Source organism: Corapipo altera, unplaced genomic scaffold (assembly GCF_003945725.1).
Source record: "Corapipo altera isolate COAL_440 unplaced genomic scaffold, ASM394572v1 2b, whole genome shotgun sequence".
NCBI classification, from domain to species: Eukaryota; Metazoa; Chordata; class Aves; order Passeriformes; family Pipridae; genus Corapipo; species Corapipo altera.
In genome coordinates this window covers 9,120,528-9,137,060 of record NW_020884874.1, presented here as the reverse complement: position 1 = coordinate 9,137,060, position 16,533 = coordinate 9,120,528, and the positions used below count along the sequence as shown (strand labels likewise).

The following is a 16,533-nucleotide window of genomic DNA, read 5'->3' as shown; positions in this document are numbered from 1 at the left end:
AAACTAAGCATTTAAAACATGTTTTTAAATGTAATTGTATATAAAATGAAAGTTAGAAAAGAAAAAAATGGCATGGAAAAGTACAAAATTATATGTCTTAAGTGCTATGCACTGAAAGTATGAGCTGTATAGTACTGGCTGTTAATGTAGAAACACTGGTAATGTAGAATTATGCAAATATGTACTTTTTCCAGCACTTCTGTTGAGAGCTCAGAATAGTAAAATGGAACAAATAGCTGAACAGATCAACCAGAATAGTAACATTAGAATGATATATTTGACAGAACGTTTTAGTTTAAATGTATATCCCTGACATTCTAAGGGGAAAATAATTTGTTTTATTCAAAAAAAGGAAATGGCATTTTTCCTTAATTAGAAACAAACGAAAAAACAACCAAGTTGCATAATCAGCATTTCCTCCTTCTGATCTCTAGTATTAAGTGAGTCGGGTGCCAGTAGGTCAGGATTCCACAGTTATTAGAGATTTGACCTCTAAAACTAAATGAGATCTTCAGGGCAGGACTAATGTAATTCAGCATCTAGCACTAAATAGAGTCTCAACATGATACTGCTGTAAAAATAATATAAGCACAAAAAGAAAACCTTAGTAATTTCCATCATCACTTCTTTACCCTTTGTTCTATGTGCTCTACTAGGAGAACCCACACAAATAATTTGACCTTTTTTGCGTTAATTTTATCTAAATTTAACACCTTGAACACTTTAGAATTTTCTTACCAGGATTTGTAGGGTGTTCCATGCCTATACAGATTTAGTATATGGTGTTTTGAAGCAGTTAGCCCATGCAGTTAGGGATGCCAGGTTAAAGATCTTTAATCCATGCCTCACAAGACTTTTCAGCTGATCTGTGGAATTTACTGAATAGTTAAAATTAATTATCCTCATTTCAGTGAACAAACTCTAGGAAGCTTGTTGTTTAAATGAGAATAACATAAGTCAGTACTATCTGTGTTCCCTCCTGCCTCCTGAACTCTTTCTTTGAAATTCAACAGCCCTTCAGAGTTGTACAGTGAAGTCCTTCCATTTTCTTTATATTTTTGTATTGTCACTTTCTAGTTGTCTTATTTTACATATATGTTCCATTAACGCATGAGGAAATCTCCTGTAGCACACCAGAACAAGTGGTTACTTTGTGCTTAATTTGTATAGCATCTCAAAAGAGTCTATTTTATTACTAAAAGAAGTGTGAGGCTTTCTTTAACACAGAAATGTGGCAAATGTAGTATGCACCAAGCCAAAGACGATGATTCAAAACATATTGAATATAGTGTTTACTTTATATATTTTCTGGTAGTAACTTTAGCTTGAATTTTTCAGAACATTTGTAAAGATTTAGCTTTTACTGTAAAATTTTCTCAGTTCAACAGAGCATGTTCTTTTCTCAGTTCAACAGAAAAATGTAAGCGAATAATTCAGTAACATTACCAGTTAAGAATTTCATTTGTGTGTGTGTACCATATTTATAACCATTGGAATTTGCCTCCCAGGTAGTAGACATTGTTTACTGTCAGCTCAGTACATCAGCAGACAACACTGATAGCTTAAGCTAAATCTGCCAGAGCTTGTGTGATTGAAGCTTGAGACAGGCACAAAACCAAGGTACAGTTTTCCAGAGGTTAGGTAGTTTCCCTAGACAAGCTATTTTTGTTGAGAGAACTCCTCCCCCCGCCCCCTCCTTTTCTCCTATGTTTACCAGTATTTTTTTATTTGTGACATTAATATTTATTTCAAGGTATAGTGAAAGATGCTTGTTCTCAAGTGTGCAGATGACCTGTAGTTTTTGTGAAGCATTGCAACAACTTTCTTTGGCAGTTTGCCAGACTTCTTAAGACATCTGTGGATGTTTTTAAGGACAGGTTAACTGATAATTTGCTAGAAATAACTTGTGTATAATAACTTGTGTATAATTGATCCTTCCTTATAATGGAAGAACGGCCTGTAGATGACCTTGAAACTTAACATGGTTTTTTTACTCAGCTTTATGATTTTTCGAGTCTTTTAAATCTTGGGATTTGTTTATTGCGGGTTCTTGCAGTCTTCAGTCTCCTGAGCACCTGGATGGATTCAACACAGAGACAGATCTTGTTGAGTGAGCTCTTCAGGGTAGCAGGCTGAAGGGAAGAGTGCTTTAGCAGAAGTTGCCTTTGCTGCCTGCCTCTTTCCCCTCAAAAAAGCCTATGGGGGTTAGGAAAGCAGAGATGCAAAAGGTGCTCTGCTGAACATGGCTGATTAAAGAGTCCAGCTATTAAGCTGGGGTCTCTCCAAAGTGACTCAAAGCAGCAGGAAATTCTGACAGCAGTCCCTAGGGGATTCTCCTTTAGGAAGCCCTGGCAGAACTCAGAGTGTTTTTTTGTAGTGGAGTGACTTTGTCTTGGAGGAGATGTCAAGGCTTCCTGAAATGGAATCTCTGGTTAAAAGTGCTTTCATGCCAAGGAACTCACCCTGTGGAGCCATTTCACCAGGCTTCAGGCTCTCTGTACTTGCTTCCTGTCCAGGGGTGCCCAATGTCATATTTTCAGTACAATTTCAGCAATCCTGACTAGAAACTGAAAGGGAATTTTTAGAATTGTTCTCATCCGCAGTTATTTTTAGAAGGAACAGGTGACCTTTAAGTAAGTTGGAAGTGGCAGGGAAGAAAGTGATGCCTTGAAGACCAAAAGTGTATCAGTCTCATGCAAACTTCTGAGAAGTGTGGGAACTTAATTTCTGTTCATTCAATATCAGCTATTAGAAATCACTAAAAAAAAATGGCAGTTATTTAAAACTATTTAGATAATTAAACATTCTCAGCAAAGCACCTTCACAGTGAAATTATCTAGTTTTGTAGTGAGAAAAACGTGTTCCTAAGGCTTTTTTTTGTCAGTTTAATTGTCACTGTTGTTACATGGACTGGGTCTACAAATAACAAGAATCTCCTCTTATCCTCAACAGTTTTACTCTAAGTGTTGCATAATCATTTGGTTATTTTCTTTAATTAGGTGAAGAGATGCTTCTCTTTCTTCAGTAAGGAGTAATATTTTTGAGTGGCAGCAGTAGTAGAGAATAATTATGGCTAGGTAAACTTAGACCCTTCATTAGGAATAACTGTATGACAAAGTGCTGGACAATTACTTTAACCCTTTTGATTTATTGACAAGGTTGTCTAAATATTTATACAATGATAATGGTATTACTGTAAAGTCTTACACAAGGTCTCTTTTTGGGGTTTTTTTTGTTCCTTTTCTCATATATTAACAAAATATTTTCCCTGTAGTGGTGCCTGACATAAACTGGATATTGGAAGAACATGCTTTGGACTTGTGATATAGCTTAATAGTAAACCAGAGGCTTTGTCTTCTTACTATTGTTTTTTCTTTACTAGTTGCTTTTTGATTAGTTCTCTGGAGGAAAGTTGGTTCAGTGTATGATTGGAATAGAAATTTTGAAACCTCTTTCATGTTGCTCTAATACTCAGATTACTGTGCCACTCCCTCCCCCTGACTCATGTACGTTGGAATGGATCATCTCAGCACTAATAGAATAACTCCAAGCATGTAGGAGTTGCCGTGTGCATTAAATATAAATTATCAAAGCTGGTAATTTTGTTAGCCTTTTTAATCAGGAGTTCAGCAGTGAATTCTGATAGCTGTGAATTCTGACTCTCACCACATGAGAGTCTAGCCATTTTGGAACACTACTAAATTGTGGTTATGGGTTATAAAAACTGATGAAGTTGCTGTGGGTTCTGAGAAATGTGCAGAAATCATATTTTGTGAAACCAAGTTAAATTTTCTTATATAAATCTCATCTTTAGGACCTTTCAGCATATCTATATATAAATATAAAAATATGCATTTGTTTAGTGAACGAACATCAGTATCAGTTTTGTCACCAATGTGGTATTCTCTCCCTCTTATGGTTGAAAAGAATCTCCAGACTATTAGTAGGAACTTGATATCTACTTTATTATATGCATAGCCATGTCTATTCCAGTATTGATCTGCAAGTAATAGAGATGAGATTTGGTGGCTGGTTTAGCTTTTACTTGTTGCAGTCAGAAGCATTAATTTATTTCAGATTGCACTAAAGGTAGTAGTTTTTTAAACAAGCTTTTTACTTTCCTTGGTTGTTTTCTGGTCTTTTGATAAGGGTTTTGATTGAAGATTCACAGATTTCACAGAATATTCTGAGTTGGAAGGGACCCACAGCCTTGGTGTTATCACTATTCTCTAACCAACTGAGCTAATCTCAAGATCTTGCAGAGTAACCAAGCAGATGTTATTTGATTGCATCTGTCATTGTGGTGTATAGGGTAAGGCAAGGATTTTATTTACAGCTTGTATTTCTTATATTTATTTCAAAAAATAAAAATTTTTCTTTTTTGGGATATTACTTCAAATTTGTTGCTAAGAATTTTAGTCGTATAAAATTATGTTATCATTGAAATTAAGATTTTACTATAGAAAAATGCAGAGAAATGTTACTTCAATTAATTAATTTTGTTATTTTTTTACTTACAGAAAGACAAATGACTATCTGAATTTGCAGTATGAATATTCCCACTAAGTTTTGTATGAATCACAGAATCATTTGCTTGAAAGTGACCTTTAAGATCATGGAGTCCAACCAATAGCCTAACACTGCCAATTTCACCACTAAACCATGTCCCCAAGTGCCACACCTGCATGTATTTTAAATACCTCCAGTGATGGTGACTCCACCACTTCCCTGGGCAGCCTGTTCCAGTGACTGACAACCCTTTCAGTGAAGAAATTTTTCCTAACATCCAGTCTAAACCTCCCTTGGCACAACTTGAGGTCTTTTCCTCATCCTGCCATTAGTTGTTTAGGAGAAAAGACCGGCTCCCACCTAGCTACAACCTCCTTTCAGATAGTTGTAGAGAGAGATAGAGTCACTCCTGAGCCTCCTTTTCTCCAGGTTGAATAACCCCAAGTCTCTCATGGGGTTTGTGCTCCAGACCCTTCACCAGCTCCATTGCTCTTCTTTGGTCATGCTCCAGTGAATGTTTCCAATTTGTATGAATGTTTGTGAAACTTTCCCAGACACAGTGGTGCCTTTATACTGTTATCTGTCCATGTCTCAAAGAGACTGCTGAGTTAAGAGCTCTGTTTTAAAGAGGAAGAAACTTCTCATTTTGTTTCTAGTAGTCTCATGGCATTGATCAGTGGAATTCTCCCACCTCTGTTACAATCCATGAAGTATATTTGTGTAGACATTTACCTTTCCCTTTCAAAAATAGGCTGTGGATATGCCTGTATACTGGGGAACAGCAGACCCGTGGCTTGGACTGAATTTAGTTTCCACTTCTGCTTACCTTCTCCAAGCTATGATCTGTGCAATGGATTTTTCCTAGTGTTTCCCTACATCCTCTTTCCATACGCTGATAAGATGCGTCCTATAACTACATCACATAACAGCCCATCCTTATGCTGAATCCCATGTTAAATTCCACATCCACTCCTTTTCAGACATGTCTCCAGATTATGTGGATTCCTGACTGGTGTTTCATCAACATACTAATTACAGTGTCCTAGCTGTAAGTTAATAAAATAACCTGAATCGATATTTTGAGAACACCTCTTGAGTTGAACCGGTGTCCATGTGATAATCAAGGTACTCTGAACTTCCTTGACTAGACAACTTGTTCTTCTCTCAAAAAGGCATATTGTTTCCTGGTTTTAATTATCTTAAATTTAATTATAATATGTTTTAGTTATGTAAAACTGGAAACATAATAAAGCACAAAAGTACAGTTGGAGAGATAGAATTTTTTAAGAAAAGCGGGCAATGAAGAACAGTTCTAAAATGGGAAAAAATTAATATTAATCATAAATCTAGAATGGAATTCGCATATTATCTCCTGTCATCTAAGGAGTGAATTTTGCTTAAATTTAATGTCGGGGCAAGGTTGTAACGAGATTTAAGATGGAACTTGATTAGTTCATAAATACAGTTATACAGCGTTGTCTTCTACATTACATAGGATTAGGTTTGTGGTTTAAGGATGACATATCCTACCCAAATGGTATTTTACCTACTCAAAATATATACATCTCAGATAGTAAAATCTGTTTATTTTCCAAGACTGCTTAACGCTGTGTGTATAAATACATTATGCTTCTCCCTGTGTATTTGAATCATTTAACTTGAGTCACCCACACTTGCTTAGAGGTGCCTAATTTGTCTAAATATGTGGATAGCCTCCTAAGTTCTCTTATCATTCCCAGGAGAAGCTTGGAAAGGTGACCTGGGGCTTAGATCTATGACCCATTTCATCTCATCTGAGAGTGGTCATTACTGTCTCTGACTGATAGCACATTTGGTTGGTTATGACGTATTAGACCACTGAAAAATATCTGTACAACACTCAAGATAGGTGATTTAAACTTATGTCTTCTCCTTTCTAGGGGAGAAGGAGCTAGGTAATAGAGGAAAAATACCTTTCAAGTAACCAGGACATTAAATTGGAAGGACGCATATCTAATTTTCAAATCAATAATTCTGGATATGGTTTTATCTAATGACAATATGTGTATGTTTTAAGTGTATAATTATTTTCTGGGATTAAGATCTGGGAACTAAGTTCTTCTGCTTGCGGCTAATATCCCAGTTGCTGGATAAGATTTGACTTCCTTATTTGCTTGCTCGGTGTAAAGTGCTTTCACACAAAGTGTTCTGTGGCTTAATGCTTTTTATTACTGCAGTAAGGGAGGCATGAATTCATTCCTCTTAATCTTGTGTCCATCCTTAATCAGTCTTCCCGTTTCTTGAGTGAGTTCTGCTAACAGCGGTTGTTCAGGAGCCAAGAATCATCCTTCCTTTGAAGCACCTGTGCTTCAAAGAGAGTAAATAGAGTTAACCTGAAGTACATGAAGGCCTTTTAGATTACTTGTTTGTTTCATATACCCTTGCTAGAAAAAAAAAAGTAAACAGACTGGGTTGCTCTTTATAGGTACCTGTGATTTCTGTGTGCTCTGTGGAAACTCCAACATTTAGCTAGGTATGGTGATTTCCAGCTGCTGTCCTCAGAGGCTGATAAAGCAACTGTGTTGTTGTCTTTCCGGACATGTCCATTTCCTTCCTCTCTTTTTCTATACTTGAAACAAACATTTAGATTACAGAATGAATATTTGATAATTAGATTTTTATACAATTCTGTTCCAATACTGTGTCCTAAATTCTCTGAATATCTGCAGTTAACATATTTTAATTGCAAAAGGAATTATTGAAATTGTTGAGTTCCTTGGTGTTTATTTTATCTACCTTTGAGGCAAACAGGTAACTTTATTACTTGATAATTATATGTACCAGTTCAAAGTCTAACAGTTTCAAGCTATCTTTTCAGAGCTCCCTGTAGAGACAGCTAAAGATAAATCTCATTTCTACATCCATATTCTATCATTATCTGCTCTTTGCTAAATACTTGTTAAGAGAGAAAGAGCGAACTTTTATTAACTGCCGTACAAGATCTGCCCTTCCTCTTGGCTGGCTAGGCTAATCTTTTTACTGTATTGCATGAAGAATAAACAGATTCACATTCTTTTCTTTTGTTTTTCATGTCTCTGGTTCCTTGACTCCCTGAAAGGAGCCAGCAGAGATCTGCATTTAGTCAGTGTTTCCCTTTATCACGGAAGATACTATGATTGTCACGTTTAACAGTCCTGAGGATGTTTTCCCTGCAGACTGAGAACACCTTCTTTTCCCTGATAAATATGTACCTGCAGGTTTTTTGCTCATAGTGATTTAATAGTGTTGATGCCATCAACGTTGTAGGTGTACCTTTACCTCTGTTAAGAAGTCTGAGGTAAGACAAAAGCACAGCTGAAAACACTCAGTTATTTAAACTAGAAACTTTAAATAATTGTTGTTCAATGCATAGCACAAAACCAACTTAAAAATTTTAAAAATCAAATTTCCAAGCCTGGGGTCAAGAAAAGGAGGGTTTTTCTGTTTCTCTGATTCCTGTTTCATCCCAATAATTTCTAAATGATTTCAGACTTGAGAGAAATATCATAGAGGAACAGATATTTGAAGCATCATTAAACTACTGCACATATTATGAAAATGTATGTCTTTGCAAATGTTATGGGCAATGGAAAGGTGACAGTGTTGATTTACCTGTAAATAGATACGGGAAACCAGAGAGGAAAGGCTTTCTACAGATATCCCAATTATGGGAACATCTTTAGTTAAAGCTCACAATCAACTATGATACAAAAGCCTTGAGAGGACTAGCTTTAATTCATTCTAATCTTCACAAAAAAATTCATTTACTCTGCAATATGTATTCATTTCCTGGCAGAAATATTTCTTAAATTCAGCCATGGACAGAGAAAGTAAATACTGACTAGAATTAATTTCAGTATTTAAATTTGGGGAAAAATACATATGTAAATATAAGGTCTTTAAATGCTGCTTATGCAATTACAAGGAAATCTAATTTTGTGTGGAAAATGAGTTTTTCTGTGTGATGTATTTTAAGGCGTTGAAATAATTAAATATTAGAATTCATTTATTAAAATATAACATTTAAAAACCTTCATGCATATAATCCCTACTTGCTACATAAATTTTCTAAGTGAGTACCTGTTCTTTTTATAATCTTTCATCAAATTGTTATGACGTAAGGGCAAATAGCATCACATTTCTTCTTAATAAATATTGGCATGAGTAGTTTCTTTGATTTTCTGTAAAAGTTTATTTATTCTTTGGAAGTCATATAAGTTAGGCTAATAGAAAAAAACTTTCTATTGCAAGTTGTAAATGTGATCCTGTAAAGAATCTCATTTCACTTCAGAATAGTTACTTAAAGGACTAAGAGCTGAGAGTCTGGGCCTCAGACCTCAACATCCAATGGACATCCAAACAAGAAACTTAATCAGGGGAAAAAAATTTGCAAAAATTAATTTATGCAGGTGCAAATTTGGAGTGGATGATAGCAACCAATAATGTTACAACTAAAAGTATTCACAGAAACAGAGTGATTTGGGTTGGAGAGGACTTTTAAGGATCATCTACTTCCAACCCCCTGCAATGGGCAGGGACACCTTGCACTAGACCAGGTTTTTCAGAGCCCCCTCCAGCCTGCTCCTGAACGGTTCCAGGGATGAGGCATTCACAGCTTCTCTGGGCAACCTGTGCCAATGCCTCACCACCTTCACAGTAAAGAATTTCTTCATATTATATAATCTAAACATTAAATATCTAATTTAAACTCTTCCAGCTTAAAGCCATTACACCTTGTCCTGTCACTATGTGCTACTGTCACTACACATATATTGGAGACCCCAGAACTGGATGCAGTACTCCAGGTGGGATCTCACGAGAGAGCAAGGTAGAGGGGGAGAATCCCCTCCCTCAACCTGCTGGTCACACTGCTTGTCACGCAGCCCAGGATAGAGTTGGCTTTCTAAATTGCCAGCGCACGTTGCCAGCTGAACACCATCCTGGTGTTTAGACTTGTTTAGGTATGCTTATGTAACACGAATGCATCCAGAATGCTGCTTTCAATTTTGGATTCCAACAAGTGCCGATAAATTAGATGGTATTTGAGCACGAGTAATAAACATTACTGGACTTAGTGACACTTCCATGGTTTTTTTTCTGCTAAATAAGAACAGAAATTTATAACTTGGTAGAATTGCAAGCACAGAAAGTGTATGAAATCTATAAAGACCTGAATGTTGCAAACAATGAGAATAAGAATTAATGTATATAATCTGAAAGTACAGAGGAACAAAACTCAGAGGGAAAGAGAGAGAATTGACACATTTTTCTGTGTGTGAGATGTAGTTGGTTGTAGAAGAGTTTACCCAAGAAATTACTGGAAATCCCCTATGTAAAATGATGATATTTGAATGGGACTGTTTCTGTACTGTTGAATATTTAATAGCATTTCAGTTCAAAAGTAAACAGCTTCTCTGTAGATATTAATACCTTTTTCCTGCAACATGGCTCTTCAAACATGTTAAGTAGCATAAATGGCAGTAGACAGGGAAAAATACTGTTTCTGTGCCTTGGCATTTTTTTGCAACAAATCCTCTTCTCAGGAATTTCGCTGTTCACAAGGGGGGAAATTCATCTACAAAGAAGCTCAGCTAGTAATAATAAGGTGATTATTACACATCTTTATATCCCACTTGATAGTTGGTTTATCTTAATTCTTTCTTTAAAACTGTGAAAAAGAAAATCAAAAACCAGTAATCTGTCATTTGTGGATTTGGTATCCAAGCATAAAATGCATTTAGGCAGTTGGTATCATAGGATAAAGTGCAGTGAAAATTTCATTTTTAAATATGTGACTCATTCGTGGCTCTTCCAGTGCTAAGATCACTTCTTGAAATCTCTAATAATGTTTTGAGGCACAAAAAGCTTCCGATAGTCATTGTTGACACCTGTTATTTATTTTAGTGAGTACTTGTTAATATAGTGTGTATCACTGGTGAAATTAGTATACAGGAACTGCATTGTGTGATGTTTCTTAGTCACTGTTGTCTGTATGTTGGTCTCATTACTACTGTAGATTCCCAGCATCATTTATTATTTCATTAGCATTCAATTTCCTTCTCAGATTAATCAGTAAGATCAACACAACACCCAGACTGTTGTATTCCCCCTCCTTCCTTGCCTCACCAGTGCACAGCAACTTATTTATTTCATTTTTGGCACATCGTAATTTAATATTTACCAGTAGTAGCTCGGTACCAAAGGAATAATTATTTCTCAATCGCTTTGCCTTCAGGGGGTTCTCCACTTGTGTCTGGGGAAAAAAGGGCAGGCTTTGGTCACCGGGGGCGAGCGTGTCTGTGTTTCCTTTGTAAGGACAGCTCTGTTGTTAGGGCAGGGCACTGTGTGTTGAATTCTAATGCCTCGGTGCGAGGGCCAGCCCTGTTTTGGAGCTGCCGTGGGAGGTGTTGGCTGCGAGGAACAGTGCCCCAGCCCGGGGGCTCCCTCGACGGGAGGAGTTCTGGAAGTTGGCAGGGCACTGCCGACGGGGAACACAGCAGTTCAGTGCAATAGCCAGGGTGAAATCACCTTATCTGCCCAGTACCTACCAGGTTGCTTTTCTTAGCAGCTGGGAAGTTCAGGTACCTTTTCCTTAAATATTTATAATTTACTGCCAGGAAATACTGTTCGTTCAAAACCAGGTGGTTTTATCTGTGCAACAGAAATATACTGGCATTGATTTTATTTGCATTTGGTAAATTTTATAAGATTGTTATAAAATTGATATGTGCGTTAAATAGGTCTTATCCTGGACTGGTAAAGGACTATGTAACAAAGGTAACTGTTAATGTGTAGAATATATATTTTCAAGGAAAAGTGTAGAAAATTTTCAGAGGTAGCATGTTATGATAAGATACGCTAAAACCACAGAAACTGTACCCTTAGTTCTGGTACTAAGGTTTTGATTTTAAATTAACATTGGATTAGTTATCTGTCTCTGTCAAGACTATAATAAAGAGCTTTTGTTGCAATCCATCATAGGGCTTTTGTGTTATACACCATACACAGAAACTGTTAACAGGAAGACGAGATTAATGCAGAGAGAAAAAATGTCATCAGATAAAACATAGGTCTCAAAAAGCAATTTCAAGTCCCATACTGTGTTATGCTTTAATACATTTTTAGCCTTTGGGGAACAGAGGAAAACTTGTAATCAAAAATTAATTTGAGCATTCTTGGCTGCACCTAAATTAGAACCCAGGATACTTCCAAAATTGTTTTTAATCAAATGACCTGACAGCAGCTCACTAGGAGAAAATTAATGAATACAGGGTATTCTGAATAATATTTAGTAATGCTGATAAGAAATTTTGCAGCTCTTTTTCTAATCTTACATGTAATAATTTAAAAGATTGCTGTTTCAAGGTAGCTCCATGTGTCTGTCCAGGTTTGTTATGCAAATATATTGTTCATCTATTTTATATTTTTAAAATAGGCTTCTTCAAAAAGCTTAGTAGAAAAGCAAGTGCAAGGAGTCACTGTTTTTTTCTTGATTAATATCCTAACAATGAAGTGCAATGTGGTTCCATATGACTTAAATATTTCTCCATTTATATATGGACATATGAATAATGTAATTAATTTTTTTAAATTTTTTTTTTAGTAAACTATCATTATAGCTTATGCCTCTTTGGGGATAGTGATTCTCATCTCTTCTATGAACTATTCACAAGATTGATTTTGTAAGTATTCACTGTAGTTTAATGCTGCAGTTTCAATATTGGAAGGTAAAAAATGGGTGATTAGTATTTTGTGACTATAGGATTTGGATTTGAAGAATGCAATTTTATTCTATTCAGTTTCTGATTACTGTTTTGTAAACTTAAAATATGACAGGTCATGAAGGAATTGGATCATCATATATGTAACTAAAGTGTTAGTTTAAAGCTACTAAGAAGTAGAATTGTAAGGAAAACCAAAAGCAAATACCAAATAATTCCCATCTAATATCTGGAAATCCTTACTGTTGTTATTTTATTTTTTAAATATACATAGGAAGGCTTTTTAGTCAGAAATTTTATTCTTTGTCCGTTCCGTGTTTTTTATGTTATATATATATTTTGGAAGTAAGTTGCTATACCAAAAAAAGTTCATTATAATTTTTTACTTCTATTTTTGCTTAACGTACTTATTGTGAAAGAAATTTTTAAGTTTAAATGTTTCTTGTTATAGACATGCTAAAGAACGTCATGTCTAACTTTTTTCATTTAATTTTGTCTATAAACCAGAAATGCAACTGGCCTAGTGCCTTATTTCCTCCAGCAGTCCTGCTTTTCAGGGTAGTAGTGTTCAACCTGATTTATTTTAATGTGGGGTTTTTTTCCAAGAGCAATTTGAAATAAATAGCTTCATTATTAAGATGAACAGAGATGTTTTTACAATTATTAGCAATACAAATAACTGCAGGTATGGTGGGTGGATTTTTTTTTCCTGTTTTTTCTGTTGATATGTTAAAGTTGACATGAGCGACTTACATTTAAAAGACAGTTAAGATGGAAGCTGTTGGTAGTGCGAAGTAAGGGAATTAACATGGTGAAAAGAATTAATGCATAATAAATTGACAAATCAGTAGATACTTGTTTATATTCTGGAAAATCATAGGTGAAAACAAAGGAAAAAACTTCAAGCTGAGTTTAACCTTGTAGAAAGAAACTATCTTGAAAAGCCACAGTTAGTGAGCTGCTGTGCTCTGAGTTCTTTGTGTTTGAGTTCCACTTCACCAATAGGAATTCTGCTTAACAATAGGGATGAAATTTGCAAAATCCACATGCTGTGTATTTAATCCTATTGTATTTTGCACTTGTACTGGAGGGAAAAACCCCCAATATTGAGCTGCATATTCTCTCCTTGTGTTTGAGATACCTTATGTTTTTACTCTGTACACATAATCAGAGTGAAATTTTTCATTAGGGTTTGAGGACAGGAGAGGACTGTAAATGATGGTTACAGCCTCTCTCACCTGCATGCTGGGACAAGAGAGACCAGTGGCAGCACAAACAAAACACAGGTGAGAGTGAGGACACTGAGGAAAGCCCAAAGCTATACAGTGGGTTGTAGCCAGAGGTGGACTTTAAATGATTTTCCCCAGCAGAATGGGAAATGATATGGAAGCCCCCAGGGCTGGACTCACTGGGTAGAAAGTGGTTGCTGCATGCTGTTTTGTTACATAGAGCTCATTGACTTGACCCAGATTGCAGTTTCACTTGCTGAAATTATGCTGGTTTTTCCTCTAAAACCTTCCTTGTAGTTTTGAACTGGTATGTCAACTTTCTCCCCTGAAATATTGCTGCTGTTTCTATTAATGAAGTTGTACTTGTTGCATTGCTACTAGAGTCATATTTTGCAGTGTTACCCATCCTGAGAATTTTGCTATTGCTGCCATCACCAGTCATCTCAGTGACAATAGCAATTTAAGATATTTTTGAAAAGCTGATTTATTACAGATAAAGCTCTCATAAATCAGGATATAAATACTAATCACTCAATTTATTTCCACTCATAACTTGCCAAAATTGCCTTCATTTTTATTATACTACTTCATTATAGTCACAACCTATAGAGGGCTGAAAATACAATTTTTTTTCCCCAATGTAAAAATTATTAAACTTTTTTCATTTGTATAAACTTATCAATTTTGACAAGGAAGTAGATATGGCTGTGGTTTGTGTCTGTAATCACATCCAAATTGATTTTGAAATATTTTTTTCATGTGTTTTAAAGATGCGTGTGCCTCTGTGTGTGCAGGTGTGCACACATGCATGGGGGAGAGATTGTAGTCTTGAGATACACATCTGAGAGAAATTTGGCTGGATGGTAATACCTGAAAAGTAATTTTTTAGCTCTGTCTGTAATTAGCCTTAGAGATTGAGTAGAACTCAAGTCCTGCCCATTTTTGTGGCTGCGTTGTCTTTTCTGCTTATGTGATATGACAGATGTGCTGAGATGATTACAGATTGTTCTATAAGAGGAAAATACTAATTGCCACAGACAATTAAAATGATACAGCAGTCATTATTAAATACAGAATAAAAATTACAAATTATTTAAAAATATATTTTATAGTTATATGAGGTAGATTGGTTTTTACAATCTGTTCATTATTATCTTACTAATGTTACTGAGATAGAGCCTTCAGTGACATATTAATCTATCCCTGAGTAATCTTATCTTCAGTTCAGCAACAGAATATTTAGAGACTGTTTTGAGAGATTGCTGTTGATACTACTTGAGGAACAGTATTTTTTACATTTGTGACTACAGATAAAATATGAAGCATTTTGTTAGTGACTCTGTGGTTTAATTAAAAATTAAATTATCTACTTCCTTCCTATGCCCTATAGAGACATTGCTTCTTAAGTTGACCAAACTATCATGACCAGTGACAGGACTCAAGGAAACGGCATGAAGCTGGGTCAGACGAGGTTTAGGTTGGATATCAGAGGGTTATTAAACACTGGAAGTGGTCACAGCACCAAGCCTGTCTGAGCTCAGGATGCATTTGGACAATGCTCTCAGGCACATGGTGTGATTCTTGTGGTGTCCTGTGCAGGGCCAGGAGTTGGACTTGATGATGTTGATGGGTCCATTCCAACTCGGTATATCCTATGATCCTGTGATTCTGTAAATGTGTAGCAAATTTTTTGAAGACAATCTAGTATAGGAGGTCTTAAGATGTAAACTATTCATTTTACACTCATTCTTGCAGTGATGTCAACATCAGATTCTAGTAATATATTCTGCATTTTTTGCATGTTTTTTAGTTACAATAAGGTCGTTTCTTCCTAGTTACTTGCCATTAGAAAAGTTTTTGAAATTGAGTTGCAGAAGACTGAGATTTGAGGGAAGTGTTCCAAGGAGATCTTCCATTCTGTGATATGGTTCATAATGGAAAGGATTTCAAAACTGTAATTTTAACACATTTCTGTTGAATTGTCAATTTAAGATGTCAGTTGTCATCTTGTCAGTTCCAAGATGTATCCTCTCAGGGATGTTAATTGCCTGTAGAGTTTAAAAATCGTTAGGTTGACTCAGCAGTAGGTGGTAGTGGCCTACTTTGTTGAAGGACACTGCACTGTAGGTGTCTGTTTCTTCCTAAGCTTATGCCTGCACCTTGATCTTGCCATGAGAGCTGCAGAGAAACAAGCTGTATGAAGTCTTTGGACATTTGCCTTTCATAGTAGAGATGTGCACTATAAAAGCTTCATCTTTGGAATGTCTACAACTGGTATAGCATATGATGTCTTGGAGTATAATTAGAAGAAAATTTGCCAGCAGTATGAGCTTGTTTTTTTAACTGATATAATTCTGATTTTACCAGATTCATTAACACATTTAAGATTTTTTTATTAGCTACTTTCATTCTGTCCCAAAGTCTGTATAGCATAGATGCAGTTAGTACATGATTATGTAAGCAAATATAAAAACTATTGTATATTCTGTTTATGTTTCTAAGGGTGGGTGGGGGAAGTGTTAAATTGATTGTTGCATTTCAAGCTGTGGTCTGTTCTGCCAGCAGCTAGAACATGATCAATTAAATGGGGCATATGAAAGGCACTGCTGTTGCACATTGTTAAAGGAAAATTACAAGTAATATGGTAATATTGAGGCCTAAAGATGTGCATTCAGTGCTACATTATTGGTATATTATAGAAAAATTATAGATTAATATCTTTCATTAATGCTAAGAAAATAACGACACTTTTAGTAAGGATAAAATGTAACCTAATCAGAAGTAAGCTTTGATTAAAAAAGCCACATGATCATGAAATTTCATTAGTCTTCTGAAAAAGAAACTAAAGTATAATTTAATTACCAGTTAAACTGTTGGACAGTTTTTCCCATCTTAATGTTATACTTTCATTCCTGTTTCTACAGGAGCTTGTTGAAGGGAAAATGGTAGCTGTTTTCCTACATAAGTGCTCCCCAGGGCAATCTCTCAGCACCCACAGCAGGGTGACACTGTTCTGTTTGGAGCAGGTGGCTGTGGGCACAGGGGGCAGGTGCCCC

General features: G+C 35.8%; 1 protein-coding gene across 8 annotated transcripts in view; it reads left to right on the top strand.

Moving 5' to 3' along the window:
* The window catches only part of WASF1 (WAS protein family member 1), an 85,440-nt gene that overhangs the window by 34,583 nt on the left and 34,324 nt on the right, over positions 1 to 16,533 (top strand). The window contains exon 1 of one of the 8 annotated variants that reach the window (XM_027634145.1): positions 11,089 to 11,108. The exons of 5 other annotated variants lie outside the window; for them this stretch is intronic. The gene's annotated coding sequence lies outside the window, so the exon portion shown is untranslated. Of the gene's footprint in view, positions 1 to 11,088; positions 11,109 to 13,074; positions 13,096 to 16,533 lie in introns of those variants that run through there. 2 more of the 8 variants (XM_027634140.1, XM_027634139.1) reach the window with 2 other exon arrangements.